Consider the following 7891-nt stretch of genomic DNA (forward strand, 5'->3'; position numbering starts at 1 on the left):
TGAAATTGAATGTAAGCTTCAATTTCATATAGGAAAACAGATAAAATGGACGTTTCAGGTTTCACCTTTTATCAACAAGACAGATTGAATGAAACCTTTTTTTTTTTCTTTTTTTTTTAAATAGGGTTTTACGGCGCTTGCAACACATTTAGGTTATATCAGCGCCAGTAAAAAGGAAGAAAATGGGATAGTAAAAAGTTCTAGAATTACAAATAAAGCATCCAAGAAAAAGTAAGACATAGGGGAATTGGGAACAAATAGGGATCAGATGTAGATTCCAAGAGCACACTATCAAAGTACTTAGTTTGAGACCACCTATAAGTCTCATCCGGACACAAGCACAAAATTCAACAAAGAGGAATACACTCAAATGCTTACATTAAACATTAAAAATAACAAATATAATAATACATAACAGAGCGATGATTTACAAGGAAAAAAATATCATCTCCCAAAACAATAACTATGCATTTGACTGTTTCCCTCCCAGCCAGGACTCCGACGAGGGCCAGGAAAAAAGCAAGTAATCCCATTCCAAGACAAAGACAGAAAGCATGTTGGATAACAGATATAAGGCGATAGAAGACACAGTATGTACCTCCCTGCCCGCAATGGGAGGTCAGGATCCCCACCCAGTCAGCGCCAGTAAAAAGGAAGAAAATGGGATAGTAAAAAAGTTCTAGAATTACAATTAAAGCACAATAGAAAAGGTGAGACAAAGGGGAATTGGTTCAAATAGGAAACAGATGTAGATTCCAAGAGCACACCGTCAGAGTACTTAGTTTGAGATCACCTAAAAGTCTCATCAAGACACAAGTACAGGTCCCCACTAAGAGGAATACACTGTTTACCAATCATATAATATAATATGTAAACTAAACATAATACAATGCATAACAGAGAGATGATTTACAAGGAAAAAAATATCATCTCCCAAAACTGTAACTATACATTCGACTGTTTCCCTCCTAGCCAAAGAACTCCGCCCAGGGTCCGGACAAAACTAAGTAATCTCATTCCAAGACAACGACAGGAAACAATTGGAAAGCGGGTATGGGGGGATAGAAGACACAGCATGTACCTCCATGCCGAATGAAACACTACAGACGAATGAGATAATAATGGTAGTGTTAACAACGCCACCACCACATTATCTCATTCATCTGTAGTGTTTCATTCATCCTGTCTTGTTGATAAAGGGGAAACCTGAAACGTCCACTTTATCTGTTTTCGCATATATATTAAATTGAAGCTTACATTCAATTTCACATTGTTATTTATTTGAATACTTGTAAAAAAAAATGGCATTTCCAGTTTTTTTTTTAAAAAAAAAGAAAAGAAAAAAAAATATCATTGCATATCCACTTGGTCATTTTTATGTCATTTCCGGTGCCAGTAAAATGGAAGAAAATAGAATAGTACAAAAATTGTAAATTTACACTTGAAAGCACACAAGAACAAAGTAAGATAAAGGGGAATGGTTTAAATAGGGAACAGATGTAGATCCCATGAGCATAGTATCAGTGTACTTAGTTTGAAATCATCTAAGAGTCTCATCGGGGGGGGGGGGGGGGGGGGGGGGGGGGGGGGGGGTCGTGGATAGCTCATACGGTAGAAATAATCTCCCCGGCCAGGCCGAGTTGTCGTACCAGTAAGGACGCAGGTTCGAGCCCCCATCGCCGTTGCAAAGTTTTTATTCTCTGTTGTTATTGTCTTCTGGCACTTTCCTACTCTCTTCATTTCTTGATATTATCAACATAAGTGCCTGCTCCACTTACTTTTCTGAATTAATTTTCCTTTTCTTCCACTTTACTCTTTTGGTAACGTGACTGACCAGGTCAAATGAATACACGAGTCAATTTAAAAAAACAACAAAAAAAAACAAAACAAAAGAAAAAAAATAAAATAAAAAAAATAAAATGAAATTGAACTGAATGTAAAAGTCTTTCGAGATTTTTTTTGGAATAGAGCAAGTGATGACAACCATTAGTATCATAAGGAAAGAATGTTAAATGTTGAATATTTTGACGAACTGCGTTATAATTATTTCTCTTCATTTGATGAAATATTGTCAAGTGCATTTAGCTTGGTAAATCCATGGAAATGCGATATCGAAATCCACCTTTTTTTTTTCATTTGATATTGATCATCTTATATTTCTAGTTATACAACATGACTACTTAATAATTTCTTCAAAGAAGGTTTCCCTCCGAGTCAATGACTCAGGCCAGGGCTAGGACAAAACCAAGTAATCCCATTCCAAGACAAAGACAGAAAGCAACTCGGACAACAGATAAGGGGATAGAAGACACAGCGTTGACCTCCTGCCCACCACAGGAGGTCAAAGACCCCAACCAGAATTTTCTTGAAAGATGAAAGGTTCCATCTATTGCTTTCTCATATTACTTGCACATCTACTCAACGGTAACTATTTATCCCTTTTGTGCTTAAGTTACTAACCTGTTCAAACATTAATTAAAACTGTAATTAAAATAAAACAAAGCGACAAAAAACTACCCGCCCCCCCCCCCCCCAAAAAAAAAAAAAACAAAAAAAAAAGAGAAAAAAAAACAACACTTTACAAGAGTTTTTAGTTTTTTTCTATTTCAAAAAACCAACACATATACAATAATTGAAATGTACAAAAAAAAAGAAGAAAAAAAGGATAGAATTTTAAAATATCACAATAATCATTCAAATCAAAAGATTGGTTTTTATACAAACTTGAAGCTGCCACAAACGTGTAGATTGGGACAAAGAAATTAAACAGCTCAAGATAATAGGGGGAATTCTATTCGTTATGATATAATTAGTTAACTTCATTTCAAATTTTAATTATTAAAAAGTGGTCATATGTCATACACAATACCCTAATAGGGAATCCAACTAAACAATCACAGAAATGGGACCAACATATTGATAATATTACTGTGGGAAAAGCAAATCGTACCCATGGCTTCCTGAGGCGGAACCTGTACCAATGCCCCCCCTCCAAAGGTGAAAAGTATATTCATACAATGCTTTGTTTGTTTGTTTGTTTTTAAGGGTTTTACGGCGCTTGCAACACATTAAGGTCATATCAGCGCCAGTAAAAAGGAAGAAAATGGGATAGTAAAAAGTTCTAGAATAATAATTAAAGCACACAAGAAAAGGTAAGATAAAGGGGAATTGGTTCAAATAGGAAACAGATGTAGATTCCAAGAGCACACTATCAAAGTACTTGGTTACTTAGTTTGAGGTCACCTAAAAGTTTCACCCAGACACCAGCACAGGATCCCACTAAGTGGAATACATTCAAATGGTTACAAATCATGTTAAAAATAAAAAATAACAGTACATAACAGAGAGATGATTTACAAGGAAAAAAATATCATCTCCCAAAACTCTAACTATACATTTGACTGTTTCCCTCCCAGCCAGGTCTCCAACCAGGGCCAGGACAAAATCAAGTAACCTAATTCCAAGACAAAGACAGACAGCATGTAGGAAAACAGATATAAGGGGATAGAAGACACAGTATGTACCTCCCTGCCCACTATGGGAGGTCAGGAACCCCACCCAGGATACAGGGGGATAGAAGACACAGTATGTACCTCCCTGCCCACTATGGGAGATCAGGAACCCCACCCAGGTGGCAAAAGCAAATCGTACCCATGGCTTCCTGAGGCGGAACCTGTACCAGTGCCTCCCCCAAAGGTGAAAAAACAGTCATACAATGCTTTAGTCATCAGACCTGTATTGGAATACGCGTGCACAGTGTGGGATCTTTATCAGCAAGGCCACATCAAGAAAATCGAACAAGTTCAAAGGGCAGCTTCGAGCTTTGTCACCAACAATTGGATTCAGTAGTCTGATGTCACGCCGCCCGGCAACGGTGGCCATCTTGGTTCTAAACAATGAAAATCATTACTTTTTATTCTTCATGCTGGCTATAACTTTTCATATGCCTTGTTATCAGAATGTGTAAAAGTCAAAACATGATCAGATTTATAATGTTTTTTTTCCCTCTGGATACGCTTTATGCTCGCCGGAGAAATATTTCATACGGGCGTCCGCCATTGTTCCGATAGTTTAAAGCCAGTGTTACTAAGTTACCATGCGTCATTAGGAAGGAAGTCACGTTATGACTGTTGAAGCGTATTACTTGCGCGAACCATGAGGTCCTGTAATTGTTGCAATGGAAAACACTGGAGAGTAGGTGGAAAAAAAACCCCACGTCTCCAGCTTCTCCACAGAACAGTACATTCAAACAAAAACAGCAGTAACTCTACCACAATATTTCACAAAACAACACTGTACATTCACAAGAAAATATCATAGCAGTAAGTTCACAATTCCAACACACAGAACCAACAAATATAAAAAAAAAACAGTTTCTTCCCAAGAACAATCAAGGAATGGAACACAAGCTCTCCCACCAGAAATCCTAGATATTAACAACAACAACAAATTTGGTCAACTATTAAACATTTATCCACCAGAAATCCTAGATATTAACAACAACAACAAATTTGGTCAACTATTAAACATTTATCCACCAGAAATCCTAGATATTACCAACAACAACAACAATTTTGATTAACTATTCAACATTTATCTATCAACTCAATAACACAATAATGGAGAAAATCACCACATAATTGTATAAAATCTGCACTGATGGATAATTCGCCCTATGCAGATAGAGACGTTGAACTTATGATATGTTATGTTTTATCTGGCAGCCTGATAGACTTTGCTCCAATCCCTTACGCTATGTGATAAAAATCTTTATTTGTTTTTGTTAATCAGATCCCAAAACTAATAACTAACATTTAACCGTTTCCTTCTCAGCTAAGAACCGCAGCAAGGGCTAGGACTAAACCAAGCAATCCCATTCCAAGACAAGGACAGAAAGCAACGCGGAAAACAGATATGAATGGATAGAAGACACAACAAGTGACCTCCGGCCTACCAAAAATATTTAAAATGACTTAATTCGTCTAATCATACATAGTAGGATAAGCAGTTACAATATATGTAATTTATTTATTTATTATCGAGTAAATACATAACAACTACTCATAACACCTCCACCTCATCATCAGTAAAGCTAGCTTATATATTTTTCATCCAAAAAAAACAAAAAGAGAAGAAGAAAAAAAAAAAGTCATCCTTCACAATAGTTGTACAAATATTATAATAACATTAAAGAAAAATTTAAAAATATTTTTCAAAAATAAAAAAAAATAGAGCTTTGGTAATAATAAGTATAAAAACTTTTCAATAAATTAACTCAACAATGATCCATCCATGAATGATAATGACAAGGCAAATAAATAATAGAAGACCAGTCAATATTTACTCATAACATTTTTACAGAATTTCGTATCAATAGTACCGTCATCGAGGGGGTGGCTTTCAATAAACTTGGTGGTTTTTGAAAAATCCCAAATTTTGCAAGCTAAAAACAGCAAAATTTGCAAAAAAAATTTGCAAAAATTTGCGATTCATTTTCCTGAAAACCCATAATTAGTTCATGAAAGAGAAAGGCGTTTGTTTGCTTTTAAGGGTTTCACGGCGCTTACAACCCGTGTAAGGTCATATCAGCATCAGTAAAAAGGAAGAAAATGTGATAGTAAAAAAGAAACTACTCCTAATTAATTATCGTTCATGTTCTACACAAGCTATCTCATATTGGAAGAAAAAAAAAATTCTTCTATTTTAAAAATATTTTTTTTTCAAAATCTCGAAAATTTTCAAAAATTTGCAAAAAATTACAAGATTACTAGGACGCTGTTTTTAAAAGCATAGGACCTATTTTATTATAGCTGCCAGTTGGAATTTTCTTTTTTAAAAAGAGGAAATCTTCCCAAAAATCCGGAAAAAGGAGGAAATTTACAGAATATTAAATGACGTGACATATCCAGACCTGCCTTCTTGAAAATTTTAAGTATCTGGGACAACCCAGAAAAAAGTATGTATAATATATAAATATATATGTGTATGTGTGTGTGTTTGTGTGTGTGTGTGTGTATGTGTGTGTGTTTTTACCAAATTATAGACTTTGGTAAACTGACAAATGCTGAATGATAATAATAATAACAATAATAATTACAATTATAACGATAATGATGATGATGATGATAATAACAATAATAATAATAACAAGAATAATAATAATAATAATAATAATAATAATAATAATAATAATAATAATAATAATAATAATAATAATTATAATAATAATAGCAACTATCTATTTATCACAACAGTCGGCATATCATAATTCGTTATCGTAAATTAAATCAGCTCCAATTCTGCAGATTTCAATTAACGTTAATTTCATTATTGGATTCTACTCCATAACAATAAACTTTTCAGTAATATTGGTACAACATTTACAGAATGACATTTATTTATTTTTTTTTTTTTAAAGACAGAAAATTTTTTTTTTTAAATGTTGAGAAAGGCTAATGCTTTTATTTTACATTTTCCCTCCATGATACATCATTCATCCGTGGTGTTTCAATCATCTGTATCAACGTATCAACCTTTAAGGGCACAACTGTTCAGGTCAAATAAGTATTTTAAGACTATATTTGATAGGCAAAAACTTTTATTAAATTTTTTAATTTTATTTTATTTTAAACATTAAAACATCTTTTAAATTTTATGTTTTCTTATGGAGAATGAAAACGATTTCTTAAGTGACTAGAACTAAAATTTCACAGTTTTAGTCATTTTAACTAAAAAAATCTTTCTTTTTGTTTTGCCTTTTTTTTTTTTGGTTTTGGCATTTTGGTTCACTTTGACATTATATCGTTTTGAGGCTATAGCTCACAATTATATGAAATCGCCTTTTGAAAAAGAAGGAAGGAGAGGAACCTTTTCATAATCCTCAATTTGAGAAAAAGTTTAAGGAAATATCAATTGAAAGATTGTTTTTTTTTTTTTAAATATTGATGTTAAAAAAAAAAAGATTTAAACACAACAGCAATAAATCATAACAATTACAGACCTGCCAACCTTCACTGTCCAAAAGTGGAATCAGAAGGTCAGGAAATAGGAATTTGAGACCAAAAAAAATAATAGGAATTTCTTATCAATGGATAATCCTGTATCAAAAATGACCACCATATTCAATTTGTCACCTAACACAGGTCAGATGGCAAAACTACATCAGATGTGTTAGGTAATGGAATAGGGAAGGGGGAGGGGGAGCGCAATTAATTTTCCGACTTAGCTCCCTTTTGGCAATAATTAAAAACCATACCAAAAAAATCACATTTATATTACCCCCCCCCCCCCTTTCCCCACTTGTATTTTCTTCTGACCAATTATCATAATTTTTGAAAATCGGAATTTTAGAAATAATGGCGGAAAGAGCGGGAAGGAAGGGTGAAAATCGGAATAATTCCGCCAAAAGCGGAAAGGTTGGCAGGTATGCAATTAAACTTGTCCATGACAAAGTAGTTAGAGAGTCACACAAGCAGTTGGATTGCACGAGGTCGTCAAAAAGGTTTTTTTGTTATCATCAGCAAAGGATTTTGATCATACTTTCACTTTGGACAACCCAACCAAAAGAAATGTGTTAAATTTCTTTCGAATACCAGTAATACCAATGATTGACTGGGTAAGAATAAAATTGGACAAAATGGCCAGCATGCAGCAGACTTTTGGCATGGCGTCAGAATACAAAACATTGATATTAATTTAACTCTCTCTCTCGAGTTCACCCTCATTGAAAATTGACAAAATTTGTTGGATTTTCCATGCATATGAACTCGAGAGAGTTAATGCGTTGATCTTGAACTAGTCTGACCTTTCATTCTTCATCTCATTCAATTCTTTTCCATTTCCAATGAATTTTTTTGTTGTGTTTTTTTTTTTTTTTTCAATTTCACAGATT

General features: G+C 33.9%; 1 protein-coding gene across 9 annotated transcripts in view; it reads right to left on the minus strand.

The window, feature by feature from the left end:
• Nucleotides 1-6650: 6650 nt before the first annotated feature.
• LOC144958297 (protein lifeguard 2-like) overlaps nucleotides 6651-7891 on the minus strand; it is a 51501-nt gene continuing 50260 nt past the window's right edge. For all 9 annotated transcript variants that reach the window (XM_078890173.1, XM_078890175.1, XM_078890177.1 and 6 more), the window contains one exon: nucleotides 6651-7891. This exon is cut by the window's right edge and continues 601 nt beyond it. The gene's annotated coding sequence lies outside the window, so the exon portion shown is untranslated.

This window comes from Berghia stephanieae, chromosome 12 (assembly GCF_034508935.2).
Source record: "Berghia stephanieae isolate SIO BIC M18660-M18661 chromosome 12, UCSD_Bste_1.3, whole genome shotgun sequence".
NCBI lineage: Eukaryota > Metazoa > Mollusca > Gastropoda > Nudibranchia > Aeolidiidae > Berghia > Berghia stephanieae.